Source organism: Hipposideros armiger, unplaced genomic scaffold (assembly GCF_001890085.2).
Source record: "Hipposideros armiger isolate ML-2016 unplaced genomic scaffold, ASM189008v1 scaffold_149, whole genome shotgun sequence".
NCBI classification, from domain to species: domain Eukaryota; kingdom Metazoa; phylum Chordata; class Mammalia; order Chiroptera; family Hipposideridae; genus Hipposideros; species Hipposideros armiger.
Genome location: NW_017731499.1, coordinates 1,878,720 through 1,902,839, shown reverse-complemented (window position 1 = coordinate 1,902,839; position 24,120 = coordinate 1,878,720). Strand labels below are relative to the sequence as shown.

At 50.0% G+C, this 24,120-nt stretch overlaps 1 protein-coding gene across 3 annotated transcripts in view; it reads left to right on the top strand.

Annotated features, from left to right (window-relative positions):
• The window catches only part of LITAF (lipopolysaccharide induced TNF factor), a 132,554-nt gene that overhangs the window by 94,570 nt on the left and 13,864 nt on the right, over positions 1-24,120 (top strand). The window contains exon 1 of one of the 3 annotated variants that reach the window (XM_019650921.1): positions 10,994-11,032. The exons of the other annotated variants lie outside the window; for them this stretch is intronic. The gene's annotated coding sequence lies outside the window, so the exon portion shown is untranslated. Of the gene's footprint in view, positions 1-10,993; positions 11,033-24,120 lie in introns of those variants that run through there. 3 annotated transcript variants of the gene reach the window in all.

Here is a 24,120-nt window from a genome sequence, read left to right as displayed (position 1 = left end):
GTGTGTGTGTGTGTGTGTGTGTGTGTGTGTTAAACCCAGAGACTATGAAGTTGTATAAAATAAAGCTCCCGCCCCTTTTCTTTAGAGGGAGCCTCCCTGGGCTGTTTGGGTCCTGTCTTTCTTTTAGATGTTTTCTACATCAAGAGTTTTCAAACATTTTTAGCTCCAAGCCACAGTGAAAAATTGATTTTGCATTGTAGCCCAGTACACACAGACACTGACATATAACTAAAACCAAAGTTTGATGTACTGATACTTACAAAGAATGTAGTCCGGGTTTGTCTGTTCTGTTCTATTCCTGTTTTATTTGCATTCTAGCCCAGCCCAGCCCGTCTAAAAACTAAGGTGGCCGATCGTAACCCAGTCGAATGGCATGTCCCACTGCCTTGTGTGACCGTCAGAGAATTATGTATTTATTTTTTTAAGTTGCAGAAAAGGACAGTCTATTAGAAGAAAACAAAATACATTTCAAAGAAGCAGCAGCGGCCCCAAGCAGTAGAGAATAGTTCAAGGGACTATTATTAGAAAAGAAAGGACACTCCAAAGAGTTTGGAGCGGACCGAGCAAAGGAAGCTCAAAAGGCCACTACTACTCTTTTAAAAAAATTATTTTTCACTTCCAGTTGACATACCGTATTATATTAATTTCAGGCGTACAACAACATAGTGATCATTTATATAACTTACAAAGTGATCACCCCAAAAAGCCTAGGATCCATGGGCACCATCCAGAATCATTACGGTATCACTGACTCTGTCTCCTATGCTGTACCTTACATCCCCGTGACTGTTTTATAACTGGTGATTTGTACTTCTTAATCCTTTTGCCCCTGAGGATTTCGCAGCCTGCTTTCCATACGCAGACATACAGGGCTATTTCTTCCTCCTTAAGCGGCAGGGGAACTTACTGAGTGTTTTTTCACGGTGTACTTGTCAGCTCCTGAATAGCCATTTGTATTGTCTCCACTTTGGGCCGTCAGCAGAGAGGTTGTGGGGAATCTCCCACCCACTCAGGTACAAGGACAGCCAAGCAGTAAAGCAGGCACCCCTGAAACATCTTGGTTGCTGCTGGGAATGGCCTAGGGAAGGGATTGAGGTGTGCTCCTTGGGGTGCAGACGGACCTTGTACTCCCCAGCAGGACACCCTATATTCGATGACCACACAGGACTTCATTTGTTTTGTTTCTCAACCTGCTTAGTGCTGGGAAATACTTACATGCGTTTTAGAAATGAGTGGGTCCCCAGTTCACTTCTTTTTTCTCCTCTTTTGCTTCCTCTTTTGTCACCTGAGGGCATCAGAGGAGGGGACGTTCCTCAGTCCTGATTCCAAAGCTCTTCCACACCGCTGGCCTTTCTGCCCAGGGGCTTTGTGTATTGTCCAGCTTGGCCAGTGGGTTCCCAGGTGGTACGAGCTGGCACCATGCGCATATGTACGCGAATGGGAACCGCAGCTACAATGAATGAGAATAGGCCCTTATTTCGCAGTCCTGTCTTAGGTTCAAACCCTGGTTCTGACACTTACCAGCTGCGAAAACTTGGGTCTCGGCTGCTTCATCATTATTAAAATGGGGATATGATTCCTACTCAGGGAAAAAGGATAGAATATGAGTGGGCACACTGACTTTAGAGAGAGCCTGTCTGGATTCTGATCTTGGCTTCACGCCGTGTGGCCCTGGTCAAGATACTTAATTTCTCTGTGTCTGATTTTCCTCATCTGTAAAATGGGGAGAATAGCAGTATCTACCTCACAGTGTTTTTATGAGGATTAAAGGAATTCATAGACACGCTGACAGAGCCTGGCTACACGTTTATTATTACTATGGTCAGTGTTAAGAATGATCCACTGTGTTTGGCTTGTAGTAAACAATCACAATTTCTTTTTTAAATTATGGTTTTAGAATGAGCATGTTCTTGGTTCAGAAGGCAGGAGGCCTGGTAATGAGCATTAGGCCCTAGCTCTGTGTAGGCAAGGAGGGAGAGGCAAACCCGTGGGTTTCCCAAGTGTCTCGTCCACATTTCAGTGCCTCATTTCGGTGGCTCCAAGAAGGAGAGCGGGTGGAGGAGGGGGTGTAGGGAGGTGGGCGAAGGGGAGACAGCCTCATCTCAGTAGGCGGGTAGGTGGAAGAGGAACAGCATAATTCACGTGTGTGTGTGTGTGTGTGTGTGTGTGTGTGTGTGTTTGTGTGGAAACTCCAGATAACGAGGCCTCCCTCCCGGGTCAGGACCTCAGGGCTACCTGTGCTTGGGGGCAGGGTGCCGGAAGGGGGAGTGGAGGGTGTGGAGGGGGGTGTCAGGGTTCTGCCCCCTCCTCTCCAGACTGCTTTCTCTTCATGTGCCAGGCCTTTGCTGGGCATCTGAGACATATCTGTGAGCAACACACAGCGAGCCCTGTCCTGCCAGAACTGACAGTGTAGCTGGGGAGACAGATATGTAATTATAAGCATAATGTTGTTAATTAGAAGGTGATAAGTGGTACAGAAAATCAGGGAGTGGTATCAAGAGGGTGAGGGAGGGGGCTGTAATTTCAGATAGGGTGGTTAGGGTGGGGTTGGTCGAGAAGGCGACATTTAAGCAAAGGCTTGAAGGAGGAAGTGAGCCATGTCTGATACCTAGGGTTCCTGTGGTCCAGGCCGCCGGGCAGAACAGCCAGTGCAAAGGCCCTGAGGCAGGACCGTGCTGGATCAGCAGGGAGGCCTACGTGGCTGGAGTGGAGTGAGGTAAACAAGTGTTTGGAAATGAGGGCCGAGAAGATATTTGGCTTAGATCATATAGGGCTCTGGAGGCCTCAGGGAGGATCCCGGCACCTCTCTAGACTGGGGAAACTGAGTTAGAACCTCAGGTGGGGGATGGTTGATGGTTTGTTTCATGAGTACATTTGCTTGGGTAGGACTGTTTTCTTATCATGGAGCTGTGACAGTTACTAGCAGATCAAAACTATGATTCCAGAAACACATGGAGGCACATTCGTAGGCCGTGTGGGTTTTTGGTTTTGGTGGAAAGGGAGCTTAAAAACAATAGCAACACAACAATAATAATAGTTATGAACACCTGAAGCCTTACTATGTGCCAGGCATGGTGCCATGCTGCTTCTCTTCAGGAGTTTATTTCATTGTCATGGCCACACTGGGAGATGGCAGGACAGCTGAGAAAATAGGAGTGTCTGGAAGGCGGGGCTGGCTGAGGTCCTGCACCAGGAAGGAGCCCAGAAAGGGACTTTGGCCCAGGCCTCGTGCCAGACTCAATGTCATCACCACTGCTCTGACCGTTTCCTCAAACCGAAGAAGCCTGACTGCCCACTCCCCACCCCCAAGCCCCCATCCGACCCTCTGGACATGGAGCAATCCCAGCTTCCTCAGACTCACGTGCACAGCCCCGGGCCTGCACTTCTGGCTGGAGGAGAAACCGGCCTTGTACCAAGTTCAGCAGCTGGTGCCAGGCAACCTAGAGCCGGTGGACAAACACTGGTGTTCAGGTTCAAATCCTAGGGAACAGAAACAGCCCAGCAGTGGCATGTCTGGGAGAAAACCCCAGACAAGGAAGTCCCTTTGAAAGCTGGATGGGAAGGTAGCACCCATGTCCGGGGCACCTGGAGAGACAAAGGTGCAAGAAACGGGGCCTTGTGGGTGCTCTGAGCGAGGGGAGGAACCTGCATGGAGACCTGGGCTGGGCTGGGCTGGGCTGGGGGACGTTGGCAGACTGTTCCCTTTCAGACTGGGGCTTGCTTCACATCACACAGAACTGCTTGTTCCTGTTGTGTGGATTGGAGCTCTGTAGAATCTGCATTGAAGGGAAAGGTTCTGAGGTCCAAAAGCCTGAAAGACACAGGTCTAGGAGATTTAGAAGGTTCTAAGCTCCAGCATGGTGGCAAAATATGGGCTTGGAGCCAGGCAGCCTGGGTTTAGTGATGCTGCTACCATTACTAGCTGTGTGAGCTTTGGCAGCTTGCTCAACCTCTCTGGGCCTCAATTGCTACATCTTAAAACTGGAACCATAATACTTCCCTCACAGGGTTGTTGGGAAAGCAGTGCCTGGTGCACCGTGTGACCGTTTGTAAAATAAACATGATTCTGGGATGCACCCTCACCCACACCACCACCCCCAGGGCCGTGCAATGGATCTCAGAGAATGAAGCTCTCTGTGCCATGAAGACACGTGTTTTCTGGAGGCCACAGCGAGAAAGAGCCAGTGATAATTGCAAAGTCACAGGGTACTCACTTATTATTGATTGATTTTCTCTTTCCCTTGCTCCCAGTAAGAACATAAACTTCAGGGAAGTCGAAACTTTGCCCTTTACTGTGTTATCCTGGTCCTCACCCCTAGAACAGTCCTGGCACCCAGGACATATCAGCTGAGGGAGTCAAGAGGCTGTGTGACTTGGAGCCTGTTACTTAACTTCTCTGGGCTTCAGTTTCCCCATCTGTAAAACAGGAGGGTTTTTGTTAGGAAAAAAATGAGATTATATAAAAGTGCTTTGTCCAGGGTGTGGCACCCAGTGGGGACCCAGCTCATGTGTCCCATCACTGTCGTCGCTGCCATCATCATCATCATCATCGGTCTATATTAGGGACTCATTCTGTATCCTTTGCTGGTTGCTGTGGCCAGCATATGTCTTGTTAAATAGAAACGCAGGTACACAGCATGACATCTGGGTGTTGTTATTAAAGGGGCTGGGCCTCTCATCCTGAGAACACATTTGCCCTGAGGTTTATGGGGCCCCATAAATCAGGTAATCAGGCTCTCACTCTGGGCAGTCCAGGAAAGGACCCACCTGCTGCTTGGTGGGCCTGGTAAAGACGGAGGCCTAGCCACTTCTGGTATAGTCTCCCATACCTCCAGGGGAAGGGCTGACCCAGGTAATTACGGGCCGGGAAGCTCACCTGAGCCTGCACCTGGGCCCTGGCTACAGGTGCCATCGCCCACGGACAGAGACTGAGGATTGACTTGGGCCTCCTGACCTGGCCAGAAGACCAGGCAGGTGGCACTGCCAGATAGAATAGAAACGCCCGGTTAAATGTGCATTTTAGACAAACAATGAGTGATTTTTTTTTTTTTAGTTTCAGTGTGCCCTGGGCAATATTTGGAATGTATTACAAGTCTGCTGTATTTAGGACATACTTATACTAAACGATCACTTGCTGTTTAGCTGAAATTCAAGTTTAACTGGGCATCTTGTGTTTTTATTTGCTATGTCTGGCAACTACCAAGGTCTCTCTCTGTCCGTGAGCATCAGAGCTAGGGCCCTGGCAATGACAGTGAGCCAGGATCTGGCCCCGGGGGCGGGGGCACCCTTGGGCAAGCCTCTCATGCCCCTGGCCTCAGTTTCCCCATCTGCATAACTCAGCAGTCAAAATCTCTGCTGCACAGGGCTTTTGCAAGCATGAGGCATGTGATGTGTGTGGGAAATGTGTTTTGGAAATGAAGGTGTTATGGAAACATTAGTTACCAGAATTCGTTGTTATGAATAACAGACCAGTCAGTGGAGGCTATTTCTGGCAACTGGGGTTTTTTTTTGAAAATTACTTGTTTTTTTTTTAAGCAGTTGGTGTTTGTTCTTAAAACATTAGAAAATTCAGAGTAGCAAAGGAGAAAACAAAATCCCTAATTTCCATCACTCAGAGATAACCATTTATAGTGTTCTTTATCCTTGAAAAAGTATGAAGATTTTTTTCCAGGCGTGCGTGTGTGTGTGTGTGTGTGTGTGTGTGTGTGTNTGTTAATAGCAGACTTGGCAATGTGATTTGAGACATCCAGTGGATGATTTCACTCACCCATCACAGGGGCCTTACAAGGCCATGCATGAGCCCTGGTTCCCAGCTGCCAGCCACAGAAACAGACCAGGCTGATGTGAACAGAAAAGGAATCTACCGGAAGAATACTGGAGAGCTGAGTCTCAGCACTGACGATGCTCTAGAAAGTAGGCTGCAGGGCCAGCCCAGTGGCTCAGTTGGTTAAGAGCTCGCTAAAGAGTGTGAGCTCAGAGTAACAGGGTCGCTGGTTCGATTCTCAGCCCGAGCTGAGCTGCTGCTGAGCTGCCAACAGGTGGCAGGATGGCTCAGCTAAAAAAAAAAAAAAGAAAAAAGTGGGTAGCAGGCCTGGCCCCAGAAGGTGGGTACCCCTGCCACCGGCAGTGAAGCCCCCTTCCTGCTTCTTTGTGGCACCAGTGCCCACTCTGTCTGGGGCCTGTGTCCCTGATTCCTCAGATGGGAGCATGTGCCCGCATCCTAGCTGCCCAGAGGCTGGCGAAATGCACGGCTGCAGCCTTCCGTTTTCCCAGCGGGAGGCAAGGCTTTCTAGCACCGAGATGCATAAGGGTGCCAGTTTCTCCAGGCCTAGGAAAGGGCACAGCCTCCGCAGCCCCAACGGTGCCCAAGGTCCGAACAGATGCTGCTTTTCTTCCCCCCACTTTACAGATGAGCAGACTGAGGCTCAGGGAGGAACAGTCAGACCGGCCTGCAATGGCCCCCGCTGTCTTGCTCTCCCCTCCAGCCCTGCCTCTCCCGTAAGCACCCAGGGCCGCTGTGCTGCCCAGAACCTGCTCTTGCCCCAGGATGGCAGAGACAGGGAGGCCCACAGACCGGCCTAGGAGGAGCTAACATGCTGGAGTCCTGGGTCAGAAATGCCCTTTGTTGTTGCACAGACAAAAGGGTTCACTCCACAGGGTCAGGGGTGGGGTGCTGATGACACAAAAGGCCGTCTTGCTGGGGACCCTAATCCCTCAGGGAGGCTGGGAGAGCTGTTTCAAGTTTGGGTTTTTGTTCTGTTTTCCCTGGTGAGAGACAGAGGTGGGGTGGAGGCTGCTGGGCCCGGCATGGAGGAGAGGGGTCCCCTGAGTAGTGCCAGCTGAGGTTCCCCGCTCCTGATCCCAGGCCCCAGGCAGGGCAGGGAGCATGGGGCGCTTTGAGGTGTCTGTGGTCAGACAGACAGAAACGAGCCTGTGAGTGATGGTGTGTTGTACTCTGAGAGATGACACAGGCGCCTCTTGAGAGACAGGGACGACTCCTGGTCCCCATGGCCACTCCCAGATGGGTCCCCGTACACAGCAGCGGGGCCGCGGGGAAGCGGAAGAGGGAGAGGAAGCACTGAGAAGGGGGTGAGGTTCCCCGCGTTGACTGGTGTCTGCATGCGTGCGTGGGGGTGTTTGTGAGCGTCACTGTGTACACGCCTGCATGCATGCGTCCGTGTGTAGGAGTGCCTCTGTGTGTGCGTGCATACGTGTATCCATGTGTCTGTGTGTTTGCATGTGAGTTTTATTTGGGGTTACTTGTGCCCTTCTACATGTGTCTCTGGGTTTAGGCAGCCTCGTGCATACCTGTGTATGTATGCTGATAGTCATAGCAAACACACTGTCCTTCCTGCACCAGGCTTCCGACTGCCTGCGTGTAGTACCTCAGTTAACCCTCTTGACAACCCTTTGAAGTTGGGTACTATTATATTGTGATTTTCAGGTGAGGAAACTGAGGCACAGAGAGGTTGAGTGACCTGCCTGAGGTTGCAGGGTGGGACTGAATCCAGGCTGGCTTGCTGTCAGTCAGCCCTCCCAAAGGGGTCCTGGGTCGCCCATGTCCACGTGGGTGGGTGCCCCTCTGGAANTGACGGCGTAGGCTGCAGTCCCTGCTGCAGTGGGTTGCCATGGGCTACCGTGAGCGGCCAGCAGCCGCAGTGAGCGGCCGTCCAGAGGCCAGCGACTGATCTGCCTCACCCGGGAAGAGCGCAATGATGGTGCCAACTTGGGCCAGTGAAGTGACGTCCTCCACAACTAGACTGAAGAACAAAACGACAGCAACGTGTCTGTTCCCCTTCCCCGATTCCCCAGTGCTGTTCCCCTCCCCCAATTCCCAATTTAAAAAAAATCTTAAAAAAAAAAAAAGAAATCCAACTCCATCGTTTTGCCTGTGGATATCCAGTTGTGCCAGCACCACTTGTTGTACTGACTCTTTCCCCGTGGAATGGTCTTGACATCCTTCTCAGAAATCCATTGACTGCAGATGTATGGGTTTATATATGGACTCTCAATTTTATTTAATTGATTTGTATGTCTAGTCTCATGCCAAAACCGCATGCTTTGATTACTGTAGCTTTGTGGTTATTTTATTTTATTTTTTTTTACTGTGCCAATTTTTTTTTTAACTTTATTGGGGAACAGTGTGTTTTTCCCAGGACCCATCAGCTCCAAATCAAGTTGTTGTCCTTCAATTTTAGTTGTGGAGGGCGCAGCTCAGCTCCAAGTCCAGTCGCTGATTTCAATCTAGTTGTGGGGGTGGGGGGTGCAGCCCACCATCCCATGTGGGAGTCAAACTGGCAACCTTGTTGTTAAGAGCATGCGCTCTAACCAACTGAGCCACCCGACCGCCCCTCTGGTTACTTCTTTTTAATCAAGATGTGATTGTTTTTGTTTTTCAGAGCCTCTTGCATATCTATATGAATTTTACTATCAGCTTGTCTATTTCTGCCAGAAAGGCAATTGGGATTTTGATAGAGATTACATTGGATTTGTACATCAATTGGGGGGAGTATTGCCATCTGTAATGGTTGGTTTTATATGTCAACTTGGCCAGGCTACAGTGCCCAGTAATTCTAGTAAGCACTAATCTAGGCATTGCTGTGAAGGTGTAGTGTAGATGTGGTTAACTTCCACAAAAAGTTAAAGGAAAGGAGATTGTTTTGGTAATTTGGGCCTCATCCAATTAGCTGCAAGGCCTTAAGAGCAAAACTGAGGTTCCCCAGAGGAAGAATTCTATGTGTGGACTGGAGTTTTAGCTCCTGTTCTAGCCAAGAGTTTCATATATATATTTATATCTGTATTTCTATCTATCTATCTATCTATCTATCTATCATCTATCCATCTATCTATGTATCTCCTCTGGTTCCATTTCTCTGATACAACTCTGACTGACATACCACATGAATCTCTTTCCATTTATTTAGGTCTTGTTTCATTTCTTTCAGCAATGTTTTATAATTTTCAGTGTAGGAGTCTTAAACTTCCTTAAGTTGTTTTCTGAATTTCATTTTTGTATTGTTTCTTGCTACTGTATAGAAATGCAACTGATTTTGTTTGTTGATCTAGTATCCTGCCACCTTGGAGAATTTGTTTATTAGCACTAATAGTGTGTGTGTGTGTGTGTGTGTGTGTGTGTGTGTGTGTGTGAATTCCTTAGGATTTTCTATATAGAAGAGCATGTCATCTGCGAATAAAGATAGTTTTATTTCTTCCTTTCAAATCTGGATGCTTTTAATTTCCTTTTCTTGCCTAATTGCCCTGGCTGGAACTTCCAGTATAGTGTTAAACAGAAGTGGCAAAAACTGACATCCTTACTTGTTCCTGGTCTCAGGGAGGTCAGCATCCAGTCTTGTACCATGGAGATGATGTTAGCTGTGGGCTCTTCATCGATGCTCTTTATCAGGTTAAGGAAGTTTCCCTTCACTTCCTAATTTACTGAGTATTTTTAATCATGAAAAGGTGCTAGATTTTGTCAAATACTTTTTGTGCATTTATTGAGCTGATCATGTGGCTGGTTTACTTTCCTTCCCTTCTTGGAAACATTGGGTTGGAAATTCAATCTGTGATTTTTTTTCAGGGATTAAAAAAAGAGTTACAGTTTTACAGCAGCTCTCCCCATAAATAATCGCACGCTTACCACCGTGGTAAGTGTTTAGGACACATGAAAAAACAAAGCCAGCTCCTGCAGTTTGGGGGGAGGAAAAATGAATGAAGATGTGTTAGCACCAAGTAAAAGACAGAAGGAAATTTGGGTGTGTGATCACGTTTCCCTCTGTAGAAAGAAAGAAGGAAACAAGGGGAAGGGAGGGGAGAAGAGCATCCACAAGGGCTGTTTCTGGAACGTTTTGCTCTGACAGATGTTCTGTAGGCTCCTGTCTTGCTAGTGATGATCTATGATACTCTGGTTTCATGTCAGGACAACAGGTCTATTTGCCCACCTTGGGAATGGAAAACGGCCAAGGTTGGGCATAATCCAGCTTCCTCTGTAGTTTTAAAGCAGTCAATTGTTGGCCTCACTTGGTAACATCTGGCAACTCCCCATGCTTGGGAGGACTTTGAAATCCGGTCCTCAAATGAGTAATATGTCCACGGCTGATGATGTGGTGAGAGGTGGTGACAGCTTTGGGCAGGGGTGGAGAGGACAGTTTGCTGTGGGACCTTGGGCCAGTCACTCTCCCTGTCCGGCTCTCAGTGTAAAGGCAGGGGATCCCAGCACCAGGGGAGTTGAAGGATCCGGGTCTATGAACCCACGCACGACAGTGCTGATAGGCTGTCTGCCCAAGCGGCATTTCTGTAGATGGCCACATTAGGGTTCTGCCCATCGCCGAGACTCTACTCTCAAAGCCGCACAAGCTCATTAATGCCCTATAATGACTTCCCAGGAGGCCGTGCTGGATCGGGGCTGTTGATATTACTGTAGCAGGCAAATGGAGCTCTTATCAGATAGGCAGGCAGCATCCATTTAGGGGCCGAGGGTTGAGTGGATGTTGAAATTGGAGTTACTGATTTGCAGAGTTTTCAGTGATGGAGTGAGACAGTGACGGGCAGGGAGCGCGGGATCTGGGACTGTAGGTTAGTGGCCTGGGTGTCAGAGATGGGAGATCCAGTGTCGGGAGAGCAGGGCGGGTATCAGGGGAGAGGGTCGGGGGTGCCCGCAGCACGGGGCGGGGATGGCGAGCCGGGGCAGACTTTGAAAGGAGAGACGCCAGGATGGGGCGAGCGGAGGCCTCCGAGGTCAGCGCGAGGGGCCTGGGCTGCAGCCCGTTGCGGGGAGTGACTGGGGTCCGGGGTGCAACCAGGGCAGTGGGAAATCGGAGCGGCGGAGGTCCCGGGACGGGCAGTGTCCGGAGGATGGTGGCCTCTGGCGGGGTCTCACCCGGCCGGGCGTGGCGCGGAGTGGCGGCCCCGCGGGTGCCGGGGCGCGCGCGGGTCTCTGCGGCGCTGGGGACTGAGCCGGAGGCGGGGCTGTACGCTCCTGCCCGCCCGCCCGACCGGCTCAGACCTCCCGGCTCGACTGGCGGCGCGGGCGGCGGTGAGTGCGGCGCGGCGGCGGCAGGGGCGCTAACAAGAGGCGCGGCCGCGGGGGCGGGAGCCGAGGGGCGCCCGGGGCCGGGAGCGGGGGTCCCCGCGACGCGAGCACCTGCCCCGGGCTCTGGAGCGGCGGGGGCCGAGCACCCCGGCGGGTGCCTGGGGTCGAGGCGGGGTGGAGGGCGCAAGGGTCTGGCCGAGACCGCACGCGCGGGCCGGTCTCCAGCCTCCCGGTGCTTGGCTCGGCCGTGCGACAGGCCGGGTTTCTCTCCCGCGCGCCCCCCCCCCCGAGTGGGCCGGTCGCGGATCGCACCCGGTGGGGGTCTCCTGGCCCCTGACCTGAAAGCGCGCCCTTCCGGGTCTGCGATGTTTCCTCCCCCCCGAATGGAGGCCCCGGAGGCTTTTCAGGAAAGTCTCGATTCGCTCTGGTGGCCGCGGTCTCAAAGTTGAGATTTCCGTGATCCTCACCCGCGAGTTCAGAAACAAAAACGAAAACCAACAACAAAACCCAAAGAATTCCCGGACGCAGGTCCCAGAAATTCGGTTCCCAGGGACCACGGCAGCTGCGTTTTTTTGCCCCTGCCTGGGGGGGGGGGGTTCCACGCAAGATCTCAGATGTCCCTCAGTGGGTCCCTGTGTGTGGACACCGGAGAGCCTCGGAGGCCCACGCGAAGTGAAAATCCGGGGACACAACGCGAAGGGAACCTTGACCCTGCTAGGTCCCCTCCCCGCGGGATAAAGTGGGCACCCTGTGACCTTAGGCGTTGGCCCAGACCCGGCTGGCTGCCGCTGCAGGATAGATCCTGTTGGCACAGGCCGGGGAACCTGGGGCCCCTCCCCGCCAAGCTAGGCAGGCGCCCTCCCCTCCGCGTTCCCGGTCAGCATGGATCTGGGCAGTGGGTCGGCTACTGTTCAGGCAGGGAGGAGGGTGAAATGGCAGTCCTGGAAGTGCCGTCATTTCAAACATCTGGCCAACTGCACCTTGACTATCGTTTTCTAGTGGCTTCTGTGTTTCCAGGTAGTGGGGTTGACGTCACTGCCTCTTGGACTGAGCTTTGGTGGTTGGGGAACCCAGTTCCGGGAAGCTACCAGGGCCTTTCCTGTCTGAGCCTATCAGGTTAGATTCCCCCACCAGCCTTCCCAAAGGGGCATAAGTCCCTCCTCTTGGCCTGGTAAGTGGGTGCTGGTTCAGGGGCTGCCTGGGGGCCCCTTTTAAGGAAAGCCATGGTTTGCATTGATGTGTGCTTGACTGCCTCACTTGCCTTCCTACCACCACTCCCAGCCTTCTCAGGGTAGCTCCTTTTCAATAGGACTAACCTGGGTGCCATGTAAAGAGAGGCTGGTATCTAAGATTCCACCACCATGTATGTTTGCTTTTGTCATAGTTAGATCAGAATCCAGAGAGCAGGTGACTTGCTCTGCCTGGCATAGAGGAGCACCCATGCTGCCTTTGGCTTCCCTCTCAGCCAGCCCTTGCTGTGCACCAGACTCTCTAAGAAACACTTGTTGTCGATTTACTGTGGGAAAGGGCCATCTCCTCTCTTTCCTGTTACTTTAAGGCATGAATAATAGATGCTTTTATTCACATTTGAAAAGGTATCCTTGTTGAAGTATTTCCGTAGATTGACTCGGTGATTGATCTGAGACAGAGGATCAATTTCTTAAGTCTCTAAAATACTAGATTGAAGTAACTGACCGTCTTTGGCAAGTAAACTTCCCGTTTTGTTCCTTCAGTCCCTTTTATGGGCTGGCCGTGGGGAAATAAAGTGCTACCCTTGCCCTATAACGGGCACAGAAGAAATGGCTCCTGGTCCTGAGGGGTTTATGCGGTGGGTGGAGTGTGGAAACACGCCGTGAAAGAGCCGCTGCCCACTAATGCGTGTAAGGGGCTTGGGAGGGGAAGGAGGTTGCTATGAGCGTGAGGCCAGGTTAGCGCAGGAAAGTTTAGTAGCACAGCCAAGGCCTGAGCACGTGTGACAGAAGAGACATGCGGACATGGCGGGCAGCAATTCCAAAGAGCAGAAGGGTCTCAGCCAAGCTTCGGAGGAGGCACAGACAAATATCCAGGGTTGAGGACAGTTAGTTCAAGGGGAACCACTGAGAGAGAGGGAAGGAGCAGGCGACATTTCCAGCCTCAGTTAATTCTCAAGGAGAGAAATCGCGCATGCATTGCAGCCATTAACCATCGGCCGATGGGAAGGTACAGATAAGGCCACTCTGAGAATGGACTGGTGCCCCTCGGGGACGTAAGACTCCCACCCAAGGTCAGCCTCCCCAAAGCTACCGTGACAGTGGAACTAAAAGGAGACCCACATGAGGAAGTCTCTAGTCTGGGCACTGTGGCCTGTCCTGTATTTGTTTTTGCTTTTGCTGTAGTGAAAATAGCCCCGTGGGCAAGGCAATCCACCTAATCAGGCAAACAGACCTCCCTAACTCTTCAGTACAGACGTGTTTGTGATATCTTTGGTGCCCATTTGTCGCCGCCCATGACCCGCTCTGCACTTGATTCGTGTTTACTTACCTTAAAACTGTTACCTGAGCCCCAAAGCGGCACTTTCCTGGGTCCTCACCGTTTCGTCTCGTTGTTTGAACCTGCGCTGACACTCTGAGCTGCCATGGTAACACTTTTGTAGCTAATGAAGCTGTCTCTTTAAGAACCGTGTATAATTTCACAGGATTTAAGGCGGGGACAGAAGACAGGGAAAGTCCAGGGTGCCTGTGTAGTGATTTCCTGTTCGCCTCCTACTAGGTAGGAAGTTGATTCACCAGGATCCTGAAAGCCTGAGACACTTTCTCTATCACTTTCTTCTTCATCTGTGTTAACGTAAGAGAATGTAATGATGGAGAATGTAAGCTACTTGGCTCATGGGGCCTTAGAATGGGCAACATTCCTGGGGTAAATTTAAGAGCTTAACCATCGACTTGCCCGAACCTTGGGTCCAGGGAGGTTATTCATAGTTTTGCATTGATGCATTGATAGTTTTTAAAGTTATATAAAAAAACTAATAATATTACAGAGAGTATAGAAGATAAAGAAGAAAATCAGGCATCAGCTCACTGTGTGAATGAAAACAACTAGCATTATTTATTTTTTTAATTCAGCGGCTTGGTCTTTTGCCATGTTGCTTGTTTTTGTTTTTTATTTTATTGCAGTTGCAATCGGGGTACGCACAGGATTGTCTCTCAATGCAGTGCTATTAATATGCTCATTGCACTGTTTCATCAAAAACCATCATTCATGTGGAAACTGGGGATGTGGTTTCATAGGAACCCAGAGGGAAATTGCCCTCCCTGGTTCTGGGGGAGTGGCCCAGCTCCCCAGTGGAAGCATTTTCCATTCCACAATTCACTGTAATTTGTACTTGGCGCCACGTTTGAACCTGGCTTTCAGATTGTGGTAACTTTATCTGTGACTCGTGGAACATATCGCCCTGCAGAAACAAAATGAATTCAGAAGATGGAATTTGAAAGCATTGCCCTGAAACACTTCACTATGAACTTCTGTATTTTTGTGGAGGTGTACTGAATTTGAATTTGTTTTGGGGGGTCACATAGCCCAAGAACCCTAGTACAATTTCTCACTTCCTTTCCCAGAGATGGCTGGAGGGTCCAATTTCCCCTTTTGTCTAAATCCTTCCTCCTTATGAATTTAGAGTTTAAGAAGCACCGTTCACATTGGACATTTTCTGCAGGTTCAATTCCATTACAACATACACAGCATTGCAGAATCTTTGTATTTTAAAGACGGCTAGCCAGTGGTCCTTACATTAAGGATTTTGAGCAATATTCCATTTAATAAATGTACAAGCCAGAGAGTCCCTTCGGGCTTTTGTAATCAGGTTTCACTTATGCTCACATTATTGTAAAGAACATTTTTCTCCAGAGACCGTAAAAGACCAGACCTTTTGGGCCTTCCCAGCTGGTCCTCCGCCTGTGTACAAACTCGGCTATTTTCTTTGGAGACCTGACAATTTGCATGTGTGCCCTTTGCCAAAGGAATCTCTTTTTTTTTTTTCCTGGGGTCTCCTGGGGTCGTTTCTGGGATGCAATATTCCCTGATGTCTCCCAGGTTTCTTTTCTGGGGCTGAAGGGTGGGAATGGGGTGTGGGATTGAATAATCTTCCTTTTTTCTTCCTGAAAGCACTGGTCTTAAAGGATTAAGTTGGTGGTGAAAACTCTGCTTTATCTGCTCTCTGAAGGCCTTGTCCCTTTGTGTTTTTGATCTGATACCTAAATCTAAAAATCTGTTCCTAGACGTAGCACGAGGATGTGTTTTTAGAAGAGTTTATTACCCATATGTGTTTAAGACCACTTTTTAGAAGTCTACGTCTTAAGGCAGGGGTACAGATTTGTGGGGCTTCGATGTGCATTCAGCTGGGAGGAGTTTTGGGGACTCCTTAAATTTTAAGGCCTGATCACTTAAATTTGGGGTATCTTTTTCTTCATTTTTAAAAAATTTTTTTTTATTTTTACCTCTAATGGAAATATTAGAAACCCTGGTCATCACCCCTGCCTCCACTTCATCTTTCACATTTAACCAAAATACACTTAAAAAATACTTTCTTAAAAAAATAAACCTTTTTTTACATGTTTAAAATAATTGAACTTGAATGCCTTTGGATGAGGCCTGCCTGTTCCAGTTCACCATATAGTTTAACTTTAGATCTGCAGGAAAGGTGCAGTTAATACAGGGTATTCCCGTACACCCCTCGCCCAGTCCCCCCACATTGCCAGCGTCTTCCAGCATCACCACAGTACATTTGTCAAGCTGGGAAACTGACATTGGTACCCACTATTAATCAGTAAAGATTCCACGGTCTTTATGTGGAGTTGACTGGTTTTTACACTAAGGTCCTTTTTTCCATTCCAAGCTCCCAAGCAGGGTACCTCATTAACCGCCCCATCTTCCTGTCTCCTCTGGTCTGTTAGAGATTCCCAGTCTTTCCTTGTTGTTCATAACCGTTTTTGTTTGTTTGTTTGTTTGTTTGTTTGTCTGTTTGTTTGTTTTGAGGAGTACCGGGCAGGGATTTTGTAGAATTTCCCTCGAATTGGGTTTGTCTGATGATTTTCTCATGATCACACAGGGGTGGGTGATGGGTTTGGGGAAGAAGGCCACCGAGGTGACGCACCCTTCCTGTCACATCACATCAGGGGGTACATGGTCGTCACATGGCATCGCTAATAGGTTAACCGCTGAAAGATGGTGTTTGCAAGGTTTCTCCGCTGTAGAGTTACTTGTTTTCTCTTTTCATTGATTATTTCTTTAAAAGCAAGATACTAATAGTCCACAGCCAGGAGAGGGAGGGGATAGATTAAGTTCCACTTCGTGGAGGGGAAGGTGTCTGTACATATCATTTGGAATTCTTCTGGTAAGGAAGATTGGTCTTTTCTTCTTCGTTGAAAAAATCCACTCTTCTGAAGAGTTTGCGCTGTAGATAACGGCCATCCCATCGTTTATGGGGGTATGTAGGCCATGCATGCACACGAAATCTGAGCTCCATGGAGGAGGTAGGCTGTGTATCGCTTTCCCAAAGCCCTGTAGGGAATCCAGGGAAATGGGGAACAGAGCCCTTTCCCTGGAGTGTGTGGTCCTGTGCAGGGGACAGAACCTAACTTGCAAACAGGAAGCAGTTAGAAAGCCCGAGGAAGGCACGTGCCATGAGGGCTGAATTGTGTGGGCCAGCTCAGGGGAAGTGCACAGGCTTTAAAAGAACGCAGACTGTTAACATTCACTGCCCTGTCTCACCTTATTCCTGAAGGCAAAGATGGTTGTTTTCCATAGTTTTCAAAGACCTGACAGTTACAATACCAGCCTGCGGGGGAGTTGAGGAAATAAGCAAACAGAAGACTCCCAAGTAACACAGATGTTATCATCAAGCCAGATGCCCAAGCTTGTTTACCTTACTTTCAGGAGGCACCCAAGGAAACTAGTAACTCTTATGGTATCTGGAGTCCTTACATCCCAGGTTCTGGGGCTCCCCCTCCTGGAAAGCTTGGAAGGGGCAAATGGAGAGGTGGGATGGGGGTTGCCATCAGCCCAGGTTGGACTTTCGCAGCCTGGGATCGCATAGAACCACAAGCTGCTGACACAGCATTTTATTTATTTATTTTTGCAGATTTTTAGAAGGCAGAGAGAAATATGTGATCGATTTTGAAGCATGGTTAAGATACTTTCTGGGGAGGGATGTTGACAGAGTCCGTCAGTCAGAAAGAAGCAACCCCAGAAGTTAGGCGATTGGAGTTTTCCTTGTGTTCGGCCGTGATTGAGGGGGAGGACCCCTTGGCTGTGGGCTGGGGTGGGGGTGGGGGGGCTTTGATGTGTGTTTACCCTGACGAGGAGTTGTTGGGTGGCTTCTGCTGTGGTTGGCTTCTCCCTGTAGTCTAGGTTTTGAGGCTTATTTTTAGACTGAACTCTCCTTGGCAGGAGTTGAATGCTTTGGTGGTGGTGGTAGTGGGGGAGGCGGGGGGTTGAAGTCACGCTTGGGCTGCTGGTTAATAAAATCTTTGTGTGGGGTCCCTCCCCAGAAGGTCCAGCCTGGTGCCCGTCTTGCCCGGGCCAGGCTCTGGGTGCTGTGAAGGCTCCCATAGCCCGACCCACCCTCCTGACCTCCCCACAGGACACAGGTGAGCCTGCTGCTTTCTGCATGCTCAGCCATACTGTCCCCCAGACTCTCTACTTGCCTTAGAACCTGGACTCAGTTTCCCCTTTGTGCCTGCCCATGTTGGTTACCTTTGCCTCCCCAAATGGGCTCCTTAGGGCCATCGAGGGAGGGTCCATGTTGCCCCAACCCCTCCTCTACCATCAGCCTTCAGAACCTCCGTGTGAAAAATGGATCGTAGCACAAAATGCAAAGAGAACTTTTATCTTGGTAAAGAGGATGTTGTTGGTACAAACTTGGGGATGATATAGCAGGAATGGTAGCGTGCACATCTCACCAAATAGAAGCGATCAGAAGCTTTAATCTCTCCGTCAACACTCAGGAAGAGGCCGAGGGCCAGGTGCTGGGCAGGGACTAGACACACAGTTCATGGGACAGAGGGCTGTGATGATGTCATTTCACACACAGGCGGGAGGACTCGGGAAGCCGGCTTGGGGAGGGCCGATCAGGATTTGCAGAGGAAACTTTTTTTTTTCCCTCATTAGAAAAAAGATTTAATTTTATTTTATTGAATTATAAATACATGATAATAAATATATTAAATTATAATCAGTAAATTATGAATTTATTGAGTCATAGCTAATAAATATATTGTATCTAATTTAATTTTTTCTTAACTTAATTTTTATTATGTGAGATGGCTATGGCTCAATATACAAGAGAACAACAGAGGTATACATGTGAAAAGTATTCATTGCAGTGCATCCCCAGTTCACCTCCTCCCCTGCTTATAGGCAGCCACTGTGATCAGTTTCTTGTGTATCCTTTCGGAGACATTTTATGCATATTATGTGAGGAAATATGTACATCCCTCTTCCTTATTCACAAATGGTGGCTGGTATAAACACGTTTCGGGCTCTTTTCGTGCAGTGATGTATCTTGGAGATAACTGCATTTCCTCATAGAAAACTCCTCGTCCTGTTTTGATGGTTGCATCCATTGCCTTGCGTTGATGGGCCGTCGCTGGTCTACCGGGTCCTCTGCGATGGACAGTTAGGTGGGTTCTAGCAGCATTGCAGTGACTACCCCTGTGTGCTCCTCGTTTTGTCGCTTGGTCCCTGCGTGGGGCTATTTATATCTAACACCAATTCCTAGAGGGGGAATTGCTGAGTCACAGGACTCGTGCGTGTTAAATTTGGGTAGATGCTTCCATCCCGTGAGCCTCAGTTTACCTTCCCACCAGCCCTGGGTGACATCTACCCCCAGGCCAGTTCCATGTGTAAGCAAACATTTTGCTCTTTGCCAGGGTGACAATGGCAAATCTAATGATGAGTGAGAATATAAAAACATATTTAGATTTACAGAAAAGTTGCACATTTAGTGCAGGAGCCCCATCTACTCCATCTGACTTCACCATTGTCTACAGCTCACATCACCGGATGTGTGTCACAACTAAGAAACTGACACTGGTACCTTGCTGTTAACCAAACTCCAGAATTTATTTGAAGGCCACCAGTTTTCCCATTGTAGTCTGTCCCAGGATCCTACATTTTATGTAGTTGTCAGGTCTCCTTCTCTGGTCGGTGACAGTTTCTCGGACTGTTCTTGGTTTTCATTGGCAGCTTTGAGGAGTACTGGCCCCGGTCCCCTGTAGAAAGTCGCCCAGTCTGGGTTTGTCTGTTGTTTTCTTATGATGAGCCCGGGGCCAGAGGTTTGGGGGAGGAAGACCACAGAGCTGACGCGCCCTTATCACCCCCCTTGTATCACTTCTCACTGACGATACCAAGCCTGACCATCTGTATCCGCGTTGTTTTAACTGCACCTCCCTGCTTTGGAGAGAGATGCGAATCTTCTCGTATGTGAAGATGAAGTTGTCCAGGGGTGGGCCATGGTCAGCTTGAGGGGTGTAGGGTTGAGGAGTGGGGGGACCACAGGAACTGTGTGCAGACCCCCCGAGTCCCTGGGGACCTGCTGTGGAAGGGCTGATGGGGAAGGAACAGCCCCTGAGTGAGAATGAGATGCAAGACCAGGCCCGATAAGGGAGTCCTTCAGAGGGAGTGCCCGGCAGCCTGGGGAGCAGAGGACAGGAGACAGTGGGCCTGGCAGTGGAGGCTGGGGTGGACGGGGGTTAACCAGTGGACATGAAAGAGGCAGGAGCCTGAGGGGCTGAGCAAACCGGGGTGATTTCTTTTTACATTTTAACAAGGAAAGATCTGAACCGTCATAGAGAACGGGATGCATGTGGTGTGATGGGTCCTCATACCGCCTAACAGTGAAACCTCCGTGTCCCTACGGGCAAATGACCCTCCCTGGGCTTCTTCACTCAGCTTCCCTGTAAATGATGAGAACGAACGTGTTTCTGGAACCCCTGTGCCCAATGTTCTGAGCACATGCACTCGCTTCATTAGCACAGCAACCCTCTGATGTGCGGTGACTGTTGGCGATTTTTCCAGATGAGGAAATCGAGGCACAGCGACGTGAAGCTAGTCACCCAAGTTCACCCAGCCTGGAAGTGGCACAGTTGCAATTTGAACCGAGGGAGGTTGGTTCCAGAGTTTCTGCTCTTAAACGTTAGACCGGCCTTAAAATCCCATTGTCTTAATACTTTTCTTTTGGTCTTTTTTGTTCCCCCAGCGTGCTCCGCCTGCTCACATAACCTCCATGTCTTCTCTTTTCTTGGAGTGACAGTTGGGTATTCAGCACGTCTGGCCAGGTCCATGCCATCCCTGCTGTGCCCTGAGAGATAGGTGGTACCTGCCCACCCTTGTGCATGACCGGGGAACACACACAGGTGTTTCCGAAAATGCCGCGTGTGACAGTGTCTTGGGCACCAGGCAGAGACGTCCCTCCTGTGATGTCTCTGAGCTCAGTGGCCATGACATTGGTTTCCCCACCAGGTCATTGTCTGACTGGATTCTGCTGTGAAGCCCTTTGTGTCCTGTACAATTGTCCAAAGAGCATTCTCAGCGATGGGCATTATCTCTCTGTCCTCTTCCTCCTTTGCTTTTGGGCCCTTGTTGTCTGTTGGTCATTTCACCAGAAGAGGATGGGGGTGGGAAGGAAAATGACCTGAGACTCCTTGAGTCCCTCATCTGCCACTAGCACCCCATCCGTCCTTGCCTGGTATCAACAACACCTGAGGATGGAGATACCTGCAAAGATGTGAACTCTGTCCCCTCTTCCTGTCCACGCGTGTCAGCAGGGGTTCCTGATGTTATGACATCTCGGGATACAAGCGCGTTCGAGCCCCCAAATTGTCTTGACACTCATGAAAAAAGACATTGTCATTTCTGAAGCATGGATGACACATCACCCATGATGAACACGTAGCATTAGAGCCACGCCCAGCATCAGGTGATGAACACGGAGTGATACATACTTCTGCGTTTGGGGAGGTGGCAGCAAGGCGCGTGGTCACGCGTCCAGCTCTTGAACGTATGGTACAGGAAGCGCCCCCTCCTCTCTCTTCCGGAACCCCACCCAGGACCCGGAGTGGATATTGGCAGAAACCAGGCACCTCTGCAGAGCAGGGATATTAGCCATGTCATCAGCTTGTATCGAGGAGTAAAAATGAAGCAATCTTGAGTTTCCGAGACTGTGGCTTTTTTTTTCTTTTTCCTTTCTGATTTTATCTTGTTCATTTGCACGCCTCCACACTTCCCCCTTTCTGTTTCATTCCACTCACATCTTGACTTGATCTTTTGCTACACATCCCAGGATGCCCCGTTGAAAAATACCACCCCCCCCACCCCCTACCCCCATGAATGCTGGAGGAAACGCAAGATTCCAGACCCAATTAAGTGTTTCCAATTCTGGAGCGTATTTGGTGATGCTTTGGCCAAATCCTTATATTGCTTTTTTTTTGCTTTTTTTTTTAAAGATTTTATTGGGGAAGGGGAACAGCCAAGTTGTTGTCCTTCAGTCTTAATTGTGGAGGGTGCAGCTAGCTCAGCTCCAAGTCCAGTTGCCATCCGGCCGCTCAGCTCAAGGTGCCATGTTCAATCTCAGTTGCGGGTGGGCATAGCCCACCATCCCGAACAGGCAAACTTGTTGTTAGGAGCACGTGCTCTCACCAGCTGAGCCATCCTGCCAACAGCGGCAGCTCGGGCGCAGCTCACTGGCTCATGTGGGAATCCAACTGGCGACCTTGTTGCTCAGAGCTCAGACTCTTAAGCGACTGAGCCGCTCTGCCAGCCCTCCTCATATTACCTGGAGCTGAACTGTGAAACCATCCATGACAGGCTTGTTGTCACATGAACATCTTTAAAAACATTGTTTTCTCAGATTCTAAGTTGAGGCTATGAGGGTAAGACCCTCCCATTTATGTCTGCTTCCAAATCTTGATGCCATCCAAGAGGGGTCTTTTTATACCCAGGTAGTTTTCCACAAACATTTGTTAAAGCATCAGGGTGACCAGCTTGTCCTGGTTTGCCCGGGACTGTCCTAGTTTTAACATGAAAAGTCCTGTATTGAGGGAAACCCGTCAGTCCCAGGCGAACCTGTGAAGCACCCATGGTGTTTGGAGCCTAGTTCTAGGTGCCGGGGATGCATACTGTAATAAATTTCGATATTTGCCTTTATACGCCCATAGACTGACTAGTCAGGAAGACAGACTAGAAAAGAAAAGTGCTCTGTGACAGGTACAGCAGAGAAACGGGCGTTAATAGCAGCTAGCATGTACTGAGTGGTTATCTGCCCTGGTTCTGCGTCCTTTTCACAGTGGATTCATTTCATCCCCCCAAGAACCTTAAGCTAGCAGTGTGCCCATTGTACAGATGGGGAAACGGAGGCACCAGCATGTCGTGGGGTATGTGTGAGCCGGGCTGTGACCACAGGTGGTCTGGCTCCAGGCCCTGCAGCCTGGCTCCTGGACTGTGTAGAGAGGTTCAGGGAGGACTTCTCGCTGGGGAAGGCCAGAGATGACTTCTTGGAGGAGGCGGTATACAAGCTGGGATATTATAGGTGAGAGGAATTCGCAGGCGCATTGGGAAGGGAGGGAGGGAGGGAGGGAGGAAGGAAGGAAGGAAGGAAGGAAGGAAGGGGAAGGGAAGGGAAGAAGGAAGGAAGGGAAGGGAGGAAGGAAGGAAGGGAGGAAGGAAGGAAGAAAGGGAAGGAAAAGACGGGCAAAGAGGAAAGTGTGCGCTGCCGGGCATGTTGGGGACGTCTGTCAAACTACAGACACACAAAAGGTTTGCATTTGCAACATGGTGGGAGGTGAAGCAAGAGGGTCTAGTGCATCCTGGGGACCCCCTCCCCCCTCCAGCATCCTGGGCGACCCAGGACCTTCTGCCACCTTGGTGGGACATGTTGGGGAATATCAGGAGGATCCCCGTGGTCTTGATTTTAGGTAAACGGGGACCACAGGATAGGCTGACCTAAGACGAGTGGCGAATTTGGAGGCTCGAATTATAAGCCTTGGCTTGTGACATGGAGACCAGAGATTTCCAGCAATGTCTTTATTATTATTATTGTTGTTGTTGTTGTTGTTGTTGTTGAAGTCAAGTTCACAAAACAAAATTCACCGTTTTAAAGCGTATGACCCAGTGGCCATTGTAGTCCATTCACAGGGTTGTGCAGCCATCCCCTCTGTCTCATTCTAGAATATTTTCATCACCCCAAAAAAGAAACCCCACACCCATTATCAGTCGCTCCCCGTTTCCTCCCGACACCATCCCTCCAGCCCCGGCCCCCGCTCGTGTGCCTTCTGTCTCTGGGGAGTTGCCTGCCCTGGACGTGTCCTGTAAATGGAATCACACAACACGTGGCCTCTTGTGTCTGGCCTCTCTCCCTGAGCATCGTGTGTTTGAGGCTCCTTCTGGTGATGTCTCAGGGCTGACTTATCAGCGATCAAGCTGGCTGGCCAGCCATCCCTACACCCTTCCCTTCGAATTCAGGATTCCGGGGCCGACCGCCCGCTAGTAGGCTTGGCTCCCAAAGCAGCAAATGAACTTGAGGTGCGGACACAGAACCAGTACCATGACCCTCAAGCTGGTGGTGAGCGCCCCAAATAGCAGCTCCCCCCAGGATGCTTCAGGGACGTCTCAGGCCGTTTCGGCCAGAATTTTGAGGAGCAGATCTGTTGCTGAAAGCGAGGTCCCTCACGGAGTTTATTTCCACCTCCCCGGGTTTCAGGATCAGTGAGCTCATCAGTATCAGTCTCGGGGCAGGATCTAAAGATCGCGGGGCATGGAGACTTGGCTTTTCTCTAGGGTTTCCGGGGCGCTTGTCCTTTTCTCTGTCGGCAGAGCAGCATTCAAAGCTGAGACTCAGCAGACCAGAGGCCTTTGCCTGTTCCCTCCTGGTGTTTGCAGCAGGGGAAGGAGAAAGCCCAGCCTCACGCCGTCGCTTTAAATATTCAGCTGTGGACCAAAGTTGCATCTCAGGAATCCTGAGATTTCCCCCCTTCATGGTCTGTGTCCCCAAATTGAGAAGGAAGGGTTTGTGGACATCTCCCTTTGGTTGGTCAATAAGATGCTGCCCCCGCCCCGCATCC